The sequence below is a fragment of the Pinus tabuliformis genome, chromosome 6 (genome assembly GCF_031772625.1).
Source record: "Pinus tabuliformis cultivar Carrire ecotype Pingquan chromosome 6, CPIR1, whole genome shotgun sequence".
Classification (NCBI taxonomy): domain Eukaryota; kingdom Viridiplantae; phylum Streptophyta; class Pinopsida; order Pinales; family Pinaceae; genus Pinus; species Pinus tabuliformis.
In genome coordinates, this window is record NC_142292.1 from 320,539,400 (window position 1) to 320,556,129 (window position 16,730).

Sequence of the window (16,730 nt, forward strand, 5' to 3'; positions counted from 1 at the left end):
CTAATTTGTCTTGTTTGTTTCATAATTGTGTCCTATATTCTTTTGTTAATTTACTCATATATGTTCAATTATGCCATATAATTATGTCTTATAATTTATTTTATTTACTTATATATGTAGTATTTATGTATTATATGTTCAATAAATTAGGTAAGTACCGGTTCAAAGATATGAATGTATATATCGAGCCAATTATTGATGCGTTAGTGGAGTTATGGAACAATGTCACTATTGTGGAGCACCTGGAAGGTATGCTTTTGACAAGCAATCTAGTGGTTTTTCAATAATAATTGCAACCTTTTCTGCATGAGGAATTCGAAGAAGATAAAGGATTTTGGTAAAATGTGTAAAAATAGACAAAGGAAGCTCAAGTGCTAATAATTGACGTTTTCTATGCAGGAAGACATGCGAGCAAGGAGTTCCCGCCCAAAAGCGAGAAGCAGAGGAAAGATAACTGCTGTTCCTCCAGTAGGGAACCGGATGTGGACACGATCAAGCAAAATCGGAATTGAATAGTCCAGGAAAAGAATGCGGGACACCGGCTCGGTGAACGCAAGAAAGATTGAACGATTAGCGAATCCCTCAGGATCTTCGATCCTGAGGGATCGCTGCTTTACTTATCTCTGATTATCTAGATATCTCCGTCATTTCTTTTATATAATGGCATAACATCATTAAGCAAGAGGACGATTGTTTTTGTAATTTTACAGTTCCAGAACAAACTTTAATCATTGAGTCTCACTGAGACCTGATTTTGTTATACTTTTGTGAATGCGATTAATATAAAAGACTTGGTGTTTATTCCGTCTCTGCGTCTGGAGTAATCTAAGGCAGTGTACCATTGGCAGCTAAGGGCCCGGCTCCGAAGGACACTTGCTTTTGTATCATTATACGGTGATTTGTGTGTGGTTTGTTTATCTTTATTACTTAGCAGTCTGATGAATTCTTTATATGATACGCTATGCTCTGTTATGTTTAATGAATGAATGATTTCTCTATGTAAAGACTCTGCACTGTATAATTGGATTTACACAGGGTCGAATTGTATCTTTATTCAGCCATTTCTGTAACAGAGTACTGGTATGAATGTTACTGTCATTGGATTTATGTTAAACAATATTCGTGGGATTTGAGAGTAGCGTCATTCTGTTTAGAAACATAGTTGTATCATTCAATACTCTCAGATTGCTATATTAATGTAGAACATGTACATACAGGTGATGGTTGTTGTTTCGTAAATCATTAAGGGTTGTTGTTCCATTTGATTATTGCTGTTCCATTTGATTATTGCTGTTCCATTTTACTGTTGTTCCATTTATTGCTGTCCCATTTCCATTCTGCTGTTCCATTTTACTTTCCACTGATTTATTTACCTGCCTTTGTTGCTTTGGTGTGAGAGAAGGCCTAAGGCTGTAGTGAGCCTCAGCAAGACGCTGCTTAGCTCCCAGACCTATAAGTCCATGCTCTAATTTCCCTTCTTTAATCAATTTCTAGAGGGATGGGTTATTGTTTCCGTACCCTTGACTGATCAACTGTTTTGTGTGATTCCATCTTTTAGGTTAGTTTAGTTACAGCTTAGCATCTGTTTTCCTTTGATCTTCTCAACCCTGTACTACTAAGCATTACTCGGACAAATAGCCTCGGATTGAGCTACTTCTTGCAATAACAAAACGTTCCCGGATTGACTTATTAATGTGGAATAATTAGCGGTGTGAGAGACCCTAGTTACAGCTCTACATTTTGGCGCCGTTGCCGGGGAAGGAGTATAGCCATTTGCCCTTTACAGAGTAGTGCGCAAAGCTGCTAGGGGGGAGTTGGATTTTAAAAACGGAAGGTAAGAACCTGCGTACGGAGCATGTAAAATCCCTGCTCCACCGTCCGCTCTCTTAGCAGAATTGCTGGTTGAATAGGATTTAGTAGTTTTTTAGAGTGCATGACTAAGCAGAAAAAGCTAGAAAAGAATATCAAACCTCCAGTCAAACATGAAAAAGCCAAAGGACCGGTGACCCTTGGCCGAACAACCTTCATAGACGAAATATATAAGAAAACTGAATCTCAGCCGTCAGTAGGCCTCAGAAAGACTCATTCTAAGCAGCCTACTAGTTCCCTTCAGGCTACAGCATCACCATCTGGAGCCTACGCTGAGGTGCATAGTTAGACTGATGAGCAGGACTTCCAAGAAATTGAAAATTCTGTGTCATAATGGCTACAAGAAGGGAATTTAAGCAATCTTTGTGAAGGAGAAGGGGAAACAGGGGAAATAGAGGAACCAAGGTCTCCTTCTAGGATAATCCAATTGTTAAACAGCCCAGACAGGGGGAGCGCGGCCAAAGTTAACCTTGAAGGCACCCCATTCCCTCAGACAGAAATCCCAGATAAGGGAAGTGTCATTAAAACAATTCCTGCCAAGGCCGTCCCTTCTCAACCTAGGAATACCCTCCTAGAAATTCCGGAAGGATATTGGCACATATTTGATCCAATGGCACAGAACCAGCCAAATACTCAAACTTCTACATTGCAATATCCTATAGTAGATTCTGCTGCAAATGCACCCATGAAAGCAATACCTCTTCAACACATCCTGACGTTTCATGGGATTACATCAGAAGACCCCGATGCATTTTTATTTGAATTTGATGTGCTATGTAGAGGGTACGATTACACCACTGACCCCCAGAAATTAAAGTTGTTCCCCTCCACTTTAAAAGGAGCAGCTCTGAGATGGTTCATGGGTTTAGGTGGTGGAGTCATAAGCAACTGGGAGCAAATGAAAGAATCCTTTCTTAAAAAATATCAAGATTATTGTAGGTCGAGAGAGCTAAAAGATGAAATTTTCCAAATCACGGCCAGACCAAATGAAACTTTAGAAGAATACGTAGAACGTTTCCAGTATAATTTACAGAGATCCCCCTATGCATCACTACCTCTGCCCGATAATGTGTTGAAAACTGCATTGATTAGAGGAATGAAAGAGCAGTGGAATGAAACATTGAATATCATGGGAAAAGGGGATATTTACCAAGAGAATTTTGCTGATATCATTAATTTATGCATCAGGAGTTCAAGAGGCAGCACAAGGATAAAATCAACAGAATATGATAGGTTTGTTAAAGACAACAAAATATCAACAGAAGGGGTAACACGTGTAGAACTAGGGAATTTATTAGAAAATTTTAAAACTGATATTCTGGGGACATTAACTACTCAGCTTGATATTGTGCAGGCTAAACAAAAGCAAATGGAGGCGGAACAAAATCTGGCAATTTTCTGCCCCCCGATGCAGAAGAAAACACAGCCACAAGGAATGTCCCCTAGATACAGTTCAAACATGTGCTATCTGTACGAAAGACCACTTTACTGAGAGCTGCCCCTCACTTCCTGGACTGAAGGCTGTATACAAGGAAGCATAAGAAGAATCAGAACTAGCATACTTTGTTAACCAACGTCGCCAATGGCAACCTAGGCAATCTGGTATGTTGTCGGACCCAACTTCTTCTTTCCAGCCTCCGCAGTATAATGCTCAGCAATATGGTATGTGGCAAAACCAATCTACACCCCCAGTCCCGAATTGGTCGTCACAGTCGTTTCCTTCTCCGAATCCATGGATGAATCAGACAAGCCAATTCGGCTGGCCAAATTTTCCTTACACCCCACCATATTGGCAGAATAACTCATACCCTCCACAATGGATTCCCCCTACTTCACAAGGTTCACCCTGGCAGACGAATTGGCCAAGATCGACATATCAGTGAACAGGAACTATTCCACTCCCTCAACCGACTCTGCCAGCCTTACAACAAAACCCCCAGTCTAATCTAAGGCCGCAACTCCCAGCCCAACCCAATCCCAATCCTAATAATAGACCAGTCCAATCCCTCCAAATTATAGAAACATCAGACACTAGACTTGACCTAAGGGAGTGTAATGACCTTCAGTTACGATCTGGACGTATCATAGAAACAGAGGGAGACAAAACAGTTCACATTGAAGATCAGTTACCAATAGAACAACCACCACAACAAGAGGGTGTAAATAAGGAACAGACCCATCAACAAACAAATACATCCTCTCCTCCTTTCCCGGAACAATTAGTCATACCACGACTAGCACAACATCCAGACTTTGACATTCTGGGAGAGTTACAAAACCTGTACATAAAAATTCCATTCCTCCAAGCCATTCAAGATATTCCCATATACGAAAAAACTATAAAAGAACTGTGCATAAAAAAATCAAGGAGGAATACAACCACTAACCCAAGAGTCCAAGTAGTCGGCACCTTATCTGACTTATTATCAGGAAAAGAGACACCTATCAAATACGAAGATCCCGGAAATCCAATTGTGACTGTCCAAATCTATGGCCAAACCCTGACTAACGCTTTAGTTGATCTAGGAGCTGCAATCAATATTTTGACAACCTCTACCTGCCAAAAGCTTGGCATCACATCAGTAGAACCTACTTCTACTTTGCTAGAATTGGCAGATCGATCTGTAGTTCGACCAGAAGGCACTCTATACGATGTCATGGTTTCTGTAGACTCCTGGGAATATCCAACTGATTTCCTGATAATTAATCCAAAAACCCGACTGGATGGACATCCGCTAATATTAGGAAGACCTTGGCTTGCTACTGCCGATGCCTACATTGGTTGCCGGTAGGGAAACATGACTATAACTAAAGGACCAGATGTTAAAAATCTAGTTCTATATCCTCCAGCACAGCCAAGCCTGCCAATGATCAAAACCAATCAGTATCCTGTGTCATACCTTACTAACAATATCAGATCCCCATTGACTGTACAGAAGGCTTTAGATTTTAAAGATCAAATAGAAGATGATGCCATCAATAACTTCATTAGTCAAACTGAATCTAGATCTCACACAGAGTGTTTTATGATAGAGGCAGCATTTGATAGTGAGCTAGAGGAAGACCCTTTGAAAGACGCACATGACCAAACAATACCAGTGACTGTTGTTGCCAATAGTAAAGTAGTGGAAATTGAACCTGGTAAGGCCCTAAATATCAACGCCAACCTTACACCAGACCAAGAAGGAGAACTTGTAAATCTGTTACGAAAATATCAAGGAGCATTTGCGTGGGATTACCCTGACATGAAAGGGATCGATCCCCAATTATGCACCCACCACATCTACATAGAAAAAGATGCAAAACCTATTCGTCAGCCGCAAAGAAGACTTAACCCCCATCTAAAAGAGGTAGTAAAAGCCGAACTTCAGAAACTTCTAGATGTTAATTTTATCTATCCCATCTCCGACAGTAAATGGGTCTCTCCCTTGGTGGTGGTACCCAAGAAAAATGGAAAATGGAGGATTTGCGTAGATTACAGGGAGTTAAATAAGGCCACGTAGAAGGATCACTTCCCTCTCCCATTTATAGATCAAGTATTGGACACTTTGGCAGGAAAGAAATTCTTTTCTTTCCTGGACGGCTTTAGCGGATATAACCAAATCCAAATCGCCCCTGAAGACCAGGATAAAACTACCTTTACTTGCCCTTGGGGAACGTTTGCCTATCGAGTCTTGCCCTTCGGCCTATGTAATGCCCCTGCTACATTCCAAAGGGCTGTCCTTAGTATTTTCACAGATCTGATAAATGACGGACTTGAAGTGTATATGGACGACTTTACACCATATGGAGATGATTTTGACCCAGCTCTAGATACCCTGGAAAAAGTCCTACAACGTTGTATCGCTACCAGACTTTGTCTGAGCCACGAAAAATGCTACATGATGATGACAGAAGGGCTCATTCTAGGACACTATATCTCAGCAGCTGGCATCTAGGTAGACCCGGCTAAAATCCAAATTCTTTTGCTTATTCCTACCCCCACTACTCAAACGGAGGTACGCAGTTTTCTTGGTTTTTCTGGGTATTACAGACGATTTATAGAACATTACTCATGTATTGCTGCACCTCTATATGCTTTAACTGGCAATGTTGATTTCTTGTGGACAAAAAAATGCGACCAGGCTTTTAAGGAATTGAAGAAGCTTCTATCAACAACCCCAGTCCTTCGAGGACCCAACTGGAATTTGCCATTTCAAATCTCATCTGATGCCTCAGACACAGCAATTGGTGCAGTCCTAGGGCAAGAAGAGGATAAGAGACCATATGCTATCTACTATATCAGCAAAAATTTATCCTCTGCCGAACTCAATTATACTGTTACTGAAAAGGAATTCCTGGCTGTAATACATGCTGTTAACAAATTTAGAGACTATATCACAGGCTATCCCGTTGTGTTATATACAGATCATTCTGCTATCAAATATTTGGCCAATAAACCTGTTACAAAAGCTAGAATAACGAGATGGTTGATCTTATTGCAGGAGTTCGACATCACAATCAAGGATCGACCTGGCAAGGAGAACCCTGTAGCTGATTTCCTCTCATGAATACCGAAAGCAATTGAAACAACAACAGTGGAAGATCAATTTCCTGACGAGCACCTGTTTGTTGTTGTTGTTCGAACACCCTGGTATGCTGATGTCGCCAATTACCTTGCAGTCGGTAGGCTACGAAAACACTTAACCCCTCAGGAACACAGGCAGATTGTTCAGAAGAGCACTCGGTTTTCTTGGATTGGAGGCCATTTGTTCCATACAGGGGCAGACATGCAAATCAGAAGGTGTATTCGAGAAGACGAAATCTTCGACATTCTAATGGCTTGCCATGATGGGCCATGCGGGGGGCACTTCGCTGAAAAACGAACAGCACATAAAGTATTGCAGACGGGATACTATTTGCCTACAATTTTCAAGGATGCGAAAAAATTTGCACAAGCCTGTGACAGCTGCCAGCGAGCAGGAAAACCTGGCCAAGCCGATGAAATGCCTCTGAGACCACAATTGGTCATTGAGCCATTTGAACGATGGGCTCTGGACTTCGTTGGGCCCATTAATCCACCATCAAATCAGAGGACATACTTTCTGGTGGCAACAGACTATGTTACTAAATGGGTCGAGGCCGAATCATTACCTAAGGCTACAGAAGACTCTGTGATACAATTCTTGTTCCATTTGTTTGTACGTTATGGACTTCCGAGAGAACTAATCACCGACGGTGGACCACAATTTGTTGGAAATAAATTAGCTGCAACACTTAACAATTATCATGTCCAACATAAGATCACTACCCCATACCATCCGCAGGCAAATGGGCAAGTAGAAAGTAGTAATAAGGTAATAGAATCAATTTTAACAAAGACCATTGCATCGCATAGGCGAGATTGGGCCACTCGACTACCTGAGGCACTGTGGGCCTACAGAACCACATGGAGAAGTACTACAGGCTATTCACCTTATCAATTAGTGTTTGGAAAGCAGCCAATTTTCCCCATAGAATTCGAAATCCGAACGCTACGAACTGCACAGGAAGTCGGCCTAGATCTGAGTGAGGCACAAATCAATTGATTACAGCAGATTAATGAATTAGACGAAATCAGGCTCTCTGCATTACAAAATACAGCATTAATTCAACAACAACGAGCTAAATGGCATGATGCATTGATCAAGAATAAAGTCTTTCATGAAGGAGACTGGGCTCTGTTATACGACTCTCGGTTTCAGGACTTCCCGGGGAAACTCCAGACTCGATGGTTAGGACCATACGAAATCCAGAAGGTACATGACAATGGGACCCTTACCCTGATCACAATTGACGGCTCTGGATATGCATTCAAAGTAAATGGCCACCGAGTTCGCCTTTATCGAAAGCCACTCACTCGGGAATCCTTCTGTCAGCAGCTACGACAAGATACTGATATGGAAATCTTAGGAGAGGAAGCGAAATCTTCCTCACCTATGATTTAAGAAATTCATTTTTTGTACATAACATCTTGTATATATGTTTTCTTGATTTTTCTTGCTTGTATTCCAAGTGTTTTTGCTGTTCCTTTGCAAAAGGAGCAGCACTGGTGTGTTTTTGTTGTTCCTCTGCAAAAGGAGCAGCACTTGTGTGTTTTTGCTGTTCCTTTGTGAAAAGGAACAGCACTTGTGCTTTTTGTTGTTCCTTTGCGAAAAGGAACAGCACTTGTGCTTTTTGCTGTTCCTTTGCGAAAAGGAACAACACTTGTGCTTTTTGCTGTTCCTTTGCAAAAAGGAACAGCACTTGTGCTTTTTGCTGTTCCTTTACGAAAAGGAACAGCACTTGTGCTTTTTGCTGTTCCTTTGCGAAAAGGAACAGCACTTGTGCTTTTTTCTGTTCCTTTGTGAAAAGGAACAACACTTGTGCTTTTTGCTGTTCCTTTGCGAAAAGGAATAGCACTTGTGCTTTTTGCTGTTCCTTTTCAAAAGGAACAACCTTTGCGAGTTTCTGCTGTTCCTTTGCGGAAAGGAACAACACTTGTGCTTTTTTGCTGTTCCTTTGTGAAAAGGAACAACACTTGTGTGATTTCTGCTGTTCCTTTTGAAAAGGAACAGCACTTATGTGTTCCTGTTGTTCCTTTCCGAAAAGGAATAGCACTTGTGTGTTTCTGTTGTTCCTTTGCGAAAAGGAACAACACTTGTGTGTCTTTGTTGTTCCTTTGCGAAAAGGAACAGCACTTGAGTGTGTCCGCTGTTCCTTTTCAAAAGAAACAGCATTTGAGTGTCTTTTCTGTTCCTTTCTCAAAAGGAACAACAGTTGCGATTTTCCGTTGTTCCTCTCAAAGAAATGGTATCCTACGAATGAATTCTTCTCTCAGGAATGCCATCGACATGTTTTTGCCCTTATGGAGGATGCTCTGCCCCCATGTTCTCCTCAATCTTGTAGATACAGCAATGAACTTATGTGGTGAACATAAACCATGATATACCGAAATCAGCACATCATAAATCGCTATCATTATGAAGCCAGTATGTATAAGAGGACAAGAGGAGGGACATGAACTTTTCATCTTCGCTGTCATTGTCATTTACCGGTACCATGGTTGGTGATATTTATCATGACGATTCCCCTAAAAATCTTTCTTGATCATTACTTAGGAGTAAGAACGAATGATTTATATCTATCTGTTGGGATCGTAAGACTTCTTCCTCCATTCCTCGCTCTTAAGGAGTGCGGAACCACCCTTATGTGAAAATAAATAAGAAAAGGTGCTCTGCAAAAGAAAACAAAAACAAAATATGAAAATTGTCAAATGCAGGATAGGGGGTCTCATTAAGAGCCGGCCTACCATGATCATAAGGATGGAAGCGAAGTGGCATTCCCATAACGGCCACCACACCAGGGGTCTCATCGCGAGCCGGCCTGACCACGTTTCGCGCCTACCTTGTGAATGGCATTATGGCCATCTGGTCACCAAGCCAGCATAATGGCCTGCATTTTGACAAAGCACTCTTCAGAATATACACAAAGGATCATGGTTCCGGAGGGTGAAATAAACAACTCTGCCAAGGTTATGAACACCTGTTGGCAGTAGAGCTCTGTTAATGGCATAGAAGTCGTAATAATTACACCAACAGGTATGATATTAAATTTTTCTGTCTCTTATCCTTTGCAAAGATCATATGTCACACCCGATGTATATATCGCATGAATATTTATTACCACCAATCATGGCAACGGAACTGACAGTGACCACAGGAGACTTCGTACGTTTGACAGACGTCCCATCCCCTAGCTCCTCATTATATCACGCAGGCTCTTATGCAAAACGCGATCTACCTTTTTGCCTCGGTTTTGGCATTTCGTTGTTTTTCTAAAACATGGCATAATTTCATATGCTATACTTTATGATTGGACCTCCGAACTGGCTGTTGCTCCTCTCTTTGATGGCTGGGGACAGCCTATCAGATCGCGGGGGGGAAGGTAATCTCATTACTCCATGATTACGTGGCTACACACCATTCGGGCGAGACAATGTATGAAGGAATGACATGGTTTAACGGTATGATGCTTCCATTCTACGGAAATTGCCATCCACGATCTTTTTTTTATTTAGTTGCATGCTCGGTGATCATCCTCTCTACGTCGCAAACACCGCAAGAAGTTGCTGTTCCATTTCTGAGTAGAATCATGGGCGGAAAGACGGTCCGAAGCGAACCTCACAAGCTGACAGTTTCCGCTGCTGCTCGCAAAATCCTGGAAAACGTAGGATGGTTGAATTACTTCAGCCGCCTACAAGAATCCAATGAAGCCGTGGCGTTGGAATTCCTGCAGAATTTGCAGGAAAATTACTCCATAGTAGGAGGAAAGCGGATAGAGGTAACAGAGGATATCATCGCAGAAGTCTCAGGATTACCAGCTGCTGGACCCATATGGACGCCGAAGAAGGAAAGATTACAAAAAGCTATGGAAATTTTCCAGGACGAAGGCCAAAGCTTGACAGTCAAAGGGAAAGGAATTCTGCCGGAAACACTAGGGGAACCCTGGACCGAGCTAGCGAAGACAGTACAAAGTTATATCACCTGCGAAGGGAGAAAAGACGTGGTAAGACCTCGTCACCTGAAACTTTTAGCTGTTTTAAAAGGAAAATGTTCTGTAAATCTCCCTGCACTTTTAAATTCGCTACTACATGACGCGGCCCAAAGCCTGAAAAAGGCCCAGCACATAGATGTAGTCGTTAGCCACCATGGGCTGATTCGGTTGATAGTGAGCCACAGTCTCACTCAACAGCAAAGCACTTGGGAGGAACTGGTCGCAATAGTCGAAGGAGGATCGACTGCACCACCCCCAAAACCTGAACAGTCCTCTAGTACGCTGGAACGATTAGAGAAACGCAAGAAGTCAGCAGCAGAAAGACATGCCGCTTCAAAACGGAAACAACCTTCCGATACGCCAGAACGACCAGAGGAACCCAGAGAACCTGCTGGCACACCCGACCTACCTGAGAGACCAAGGAAGTCAGCTCGGCTGGCCCGGATACGAGGAAGGTTGGAAAGAATTCAGGAAACAACGGCCCAGCCAATTGAAATTGCGGACGAACCTCCAGAACCAGAAGGAGGACCTTCCGAAGGAAATATGGAGCAATCAGGGCCCGGGACTGGCCAGCCGGAAGGGGAAGAAATGGTTATCGAACAGAGCAACCAAGAAGATGAGCACTCTGAGGAAGAAAGGGCCACCGGACAGAACAATCAAGAAAATGAGCACTCTGAGGAAGAAAGGGTTACCGAACAGGGCAATCAAGAAGAAGAAATAGCACAGCCAGGAGGTAGCCCGTTGCAGTACCCTGTAGGTGAGGAGGAATTGGCAGCAGTTCTGGCCAATATGGGGGAATATGGCCAGCCCTCTAGCACAGCAAGCGTCCCTGACAGTCCCGCAGAGGAAGAACTACCCGAGGAAGCACATGCAGAAAAGGCAGGAGAAGAAAACCCACCTGGTTATGATAATGAAATTGAAGACAACAATCAGGGACAGTCTGTCCCCAGGACGCCGGAAGATATCCCAGATGAAGAAGGAGCGGGCTTAAGGGTCAAACCCTCTGCCGAGGCAAAGGAGATTAAGAAATTAAGAAAGAAACAACAGAGGTTGTTGGGCACTATAGCTAGGCTCCGGCAGCAAATTCGAATTCTGAAAGCCGATTTGAGAATACAAAGGACCTCAAGGAAAAGGAGGAGGGCCACTATAGCAAAAACCCCGAGGACAAGAACCCGTTTTGTTGGTCGAAACCCCATCAGGAGACCTACTGCCGAGGAGTAGTCTGCTGTTCCAAATGTTAATGAGGAACAGGGTGCTGTTCCAAATAGCATAGAGGAACAGACTGTTGTTCCATCTGACCCTGGAGAACAAACTGACATTCCAATTAAGGGAGAAGAGCAGCAAGATGTTCCAATGGCAGGGGGACCTCAGCAGCCTTTCATTCGTGTCAAGAAGGAGAAAGAGAATAAGGAGATCCAAACAGAGGCACCACCCTCAGGGGTTATTCGGGTTCTGAACTCTAAACAGCGCAATAAAAAGTTTCAGGCAAAATTCCCGGCCTCTACGGCTCAATGGAAAAAGGATCCAAAAACAAGAAACTTGCACAGGATGATGAAGCAAGCCCAACAAGAAGCTGAACAACTAAGAGAGCAAGCAATCCCCCGGGAGAAATACGAAGAATTACAACAGCAACTTCGGAGTATGAGTCAATCCGAAAGCCAAGCCTTTGAGGGGTGGCAGAAGGAACAAGAAAAGGTTGCTAAGGTAACTCGTCGATTAGATAGTGTTGTTAAGCAGATGGACACTGTGTGTTCCTTATATAATGACGTTTTGACTTGTAGGGCCCCTGCTAAAAATTATGCTTTATTTTTGCTTGAAAGATATTTGAGATTGAAAATAAAAGCCGTTAGGGCAGGAGCACCTATCCACATCAACACTGTTAATGATTTTATAGACTGTTGCAAGCATTATGGGGTTAAGGTTCAAAGATTATTGTGCGAGTTTTACTTGCACAACCTTGTGCTAGACCAGGAAACTGATTTAAATCCTGGCCCTTTTGTTGGCGATATACAATTCCAAGCCTTCATCTCATTTGGGGTTAATCAACTGAAATGGCTCAGAGCTTATAACACCTTTCAGAGACAAGAAAATAACCTAGACCTGTGGATACGAGCTGAACCTAGAGACCCAGTGACGCTATGGAGAGAGCATAGGAGTCTTATGAGGATCCCAGGTGTCACTGAGATAATAGGACCCATGCACGAAGACTTGATCAGAAATGGTCTGGAATATTTCCTGACTATTAAAGATCTTGCCCTCGATGCTGCAAAATTTCGATACCGGACCTCTAGTCCAAGCATCCAGCTCAGGGAACCATTCAAATATGAGAATTTTGAGTTGGCTGCCAGCTGATTGAACCTTTATGGGGAACGGATTCTGCAAGCGGGGCCATCCTGGTTGGGGTATCGATTTCGCAGTCCAATCATTTGGCACCCTGCACCTGGATATCAGGCCTTGTATGAGATGCCTGCAGATCAAATAGATCAGTTCTTTGATAATCTAGTCGCTCATCACGGTTGTCGGCCTCCTCACGAGATCCCTTCTCCGGCCTATTCTCTCACCGCCTTGCATGTCAACTACAATGTTTTCATGAGGCCATGAAACAGGGTAAGCAGGGGGGTGTGTGGAGCACCTGGAAGGTATGCTTTTGACAAGAAATCTAGTGGTTTTTCAATAATAATTGCAACCTTTTCTGCATGAGGAATTCAAAGAAGATAAAGGATTTTGGTAAAATGTGCAAAAATAGACAAAGGAAGCTCAAGTGCTAATAATTGACGTTTTCTATGCAGGAAGACATGCGAGCAAGGAGTTCCCGCCCAAAAGAGAGAAGCAGAGGAAAGATAACTGCTGTTCCTCCAGTAGGGAACCGGATGTGGACACGATCAAGCAAAATCGGAATTGAATAGTCCAGGAAAAGAATGCGGGATACCGGCTCGGCGAACGCAAGAAAGATTGAACGATTAGCGAATCCCTCAGGATCTTCGATCCTGAGGGATCGCTGCTTTACTTATCTCTGATTATCTAGATATCTCCGTCATTTCTTTTATATAATGGCACAGCATCATTAAGCAAGAGGACGATTGTTTTTGTAATTTTACAGTTCCAGAACAAACTTTAATCATTGAGTCTCGCTGAGACCTGATTTTGTTATACTTTTGTGAATGTGATTAATATAAAAGACTTGGTGTTTATTCCGTCTCGGCGTCTGGAGTAATCTAAGGCAGTGTACCATTGGCAGCTAAGGGCCCGGCTCTGAAGGACACTTGCTTTTGTATCATTATACGGTGATTTGTGTGTGGTTTGTTTATCTTTATTACTTAGCAGTCTGATGAATTCTTTATATGATACGCTATGCTCTGTTATGTTTAATGAATGAATGATTTCTCTATGTAAAGACTCTACACTGTATAATTGGATTTACACAGGGTCGAATTGTATCTTTATTCAGCCATTTCTGCAACAGAGTACTGGTATGAATGTTACTGTCATTGGATTTATGTTAAACAATATTCGTGGGATTTGAGAGTAGCGTCATTCTACTTAGAAACATAGTTGTATCATTCAATACTCTCAGATTGCTATATTAATGTAGAACATGTACATACAGGTGATGGTTGTTGTTTCGTAAATCATTAAGGGTTGCTGTTCCATTTGATTATTGTTGTTCCGTTTTACTGTTGTTCCATTTATTGCTGTCCCATTTCCATTCTGTTGTTCCATTTTACTTTCCGCTGATTTATTTACCTGCCTTTGTTGCTTTGGTGTGAGAGAAGGCCTAAGGCTATAGTGAGCCTCAGCAAGACGCTGCTTAGCTCGCAGACCTATAAGTCCATGCTCTAATTTCCCTTCTTTAATCAGTTTCTAGAGGGATGGGTTATTGTTTCCGTACCCTTGACTGATCAACTGTTTTGTGTGATTCCATCTTTTAGGTTATTTTAGTTACAGCTTAGCATCTGTTTTCCTTTGATCTTCTCAACCCTGTACTACTAAGCATTACTCTAACAAATAGCCTCGGATTGAGCTACTTCTTGCAATAACAAAACGTTCCCAGATTGACTTATTAATGTGGAATAATTAGCGGTGTGAGAGACCCTAGTTACAGCTCTACAACTATATATGTTATCTTTAGACCAGTAGTTGCACAAAGGGAATTTGAATTCCATGCAATGATTGTATTCATAATGACCCAGGGCTAACAAATTTATGTGGTATGTTATAATGTTTTTTTTTGCTAAAAAAAGAGTCGAGCCTTCTATATTATTAAAAAGGAAACTAATTACGTAAAGTACAAGGCCCACGAGGGCCTGTGGGTCATGGACAACACTTTGACCACCGAGACTTCAAACCATACCAACAAAACCTCAGAACTTTCAAAAGCCAGAAAAAATTAAGACCTTACAAACCTCCCAACAAAGATCATCGGATGCAAAACAAAATGAGCTAGCTCCAAGCACCCACATAACCTTTTACAAACGGGTCCTAATAGAAAAGGAAACAAATTCTAAAAGGAAATCGGGTCCACCTAATCACCGGACTCAAGACGTTGTTTCCCGCCAGGGAACTATTTCTCATCCCACCTTGCCTCTTTAATTTAAATCGACCACTCTTCTATCTGGATCCAACAACCATGGAGAAAATCATGATGCCAATCTGCTCGATGCTTAACCCACAGATCCACTGATAAGCACGATCATTCCTGACCGTCGATCCACCTTGATTAATCCAACGGTCAAGAATCATATCACATGGGTCAAGTGGACCGAACAATAGTGCGCGATGAGGGTGGTATTCGGTCCCTCCCCTTGGCCACATGTCAATAGAAGAATGGAATCGCTCCCAAAACTTTAAAACTGCTTTCCACCTAGATCGCTTGCGATATACCGAAAACCGCTCCAAGAGCAGTATGGTGTCCATTGAGAGAGAACCCGAGGTATTCCGTCCAATGAAAAAACCCAGATTCCACTCCATCACATCAATTCAACCATACTGTTCCTCCTGCCAACACTCTGTGAACTCGATTCTTCCACACATTTTTCCTCTATGGCATCTGTCTCCAAAATTATCTTTGATGCAGAGGCCAACAATGATATGCCATCTGTGTGGGCCAGATTGAGAGATAGACCGAAAAACAAAATGAAAACTAGTCATATGGAGCCAGCCTGCCAGGCTCTGAGTTGAAACACACTCTGATCTTATTCAGCTTGGTCATGACAAACCGTCTTTAATCTATCCTGAGGCATATCTTTCCACTTCATTTTAACCTTACACTTAGAAAAAATCACTCCTTGATTGGCCATAGTATCCACCAATTTATTGGCCGATCTTCTCACATGATTAAAACTAACTGTGCGAAGGCTTTGGAGGTGTTGTTGAATCCTTTGAAAGACCTGGGTTAGCCTCCAGTGTTTGGAGACTTTTTCCGGTGCTGTTCAATAGCTGATTCTCTTGACCGAGTTAATAATTAGCTCAGAATCAGCTTCAACAATCACATTCTGGTGGTTATCCTGCTTCAAAAAGTCGAGACACTATTCCATAGCCATGAGCTCTACCATATTGTTAGTGGCTCTTCCTAAATGGCAGTGAAAGATGACAAGAATGCTTCCATTTTTATCCCTCAACACCCCTCCAAAACCAGTAGTTCCCGAGTTGCCTTGTGAAGCCCCGTCAATATTGAATTTTAAAAAACCCTGTGGGGGAGGGTGCCAGATATCCTGTTCAGTGACCATATGAACAACCTTCCTATCTTGGTCCAGACGGATGAGCCCCTGCAATCCCAACCGACTAAGAATCCTCGACTCTACAACTATAGGAGGGTTCTTAGGGGGGGTCCGTACAGTGGTACCAATCATTTCCTTAATCTGGTGTAAGATCTGCTCAAAAAGTCAATGGGGGGGGGGGGGGGGGCTTTTTCATTCTTGAATATCCTTTTGTGCCTTTATTTCTTGACATTCCAAATTATAAAGACTGGTAAAAGAGCCCAAGCTATGTCTAAAATTTCATACTCTGAAAAATTACGTCTCCACTTGGTAAGTGTGATGATGATACACCCTTGGTATTTGTCAGTTGGCAACGAACGAATCCCAAAACCAGGAGGTAAAATTACAATTGTTAAGAAGATGCTCCATAGTTTCCTCTTGTTCACCACAGAGCTGGCATCTGGAAGGCCCCAGAACACCCCTCTTCTTGATGTTTTCCCAGGTCAAGATTTTCTTATGAAAAACCAGCCACATGAAAAGTTTGATCTTCATCCAACCTTGATGCCTCCGTAGGTTCAACCAAATCCTATCCGGAACTTGGGAATCCAGCTC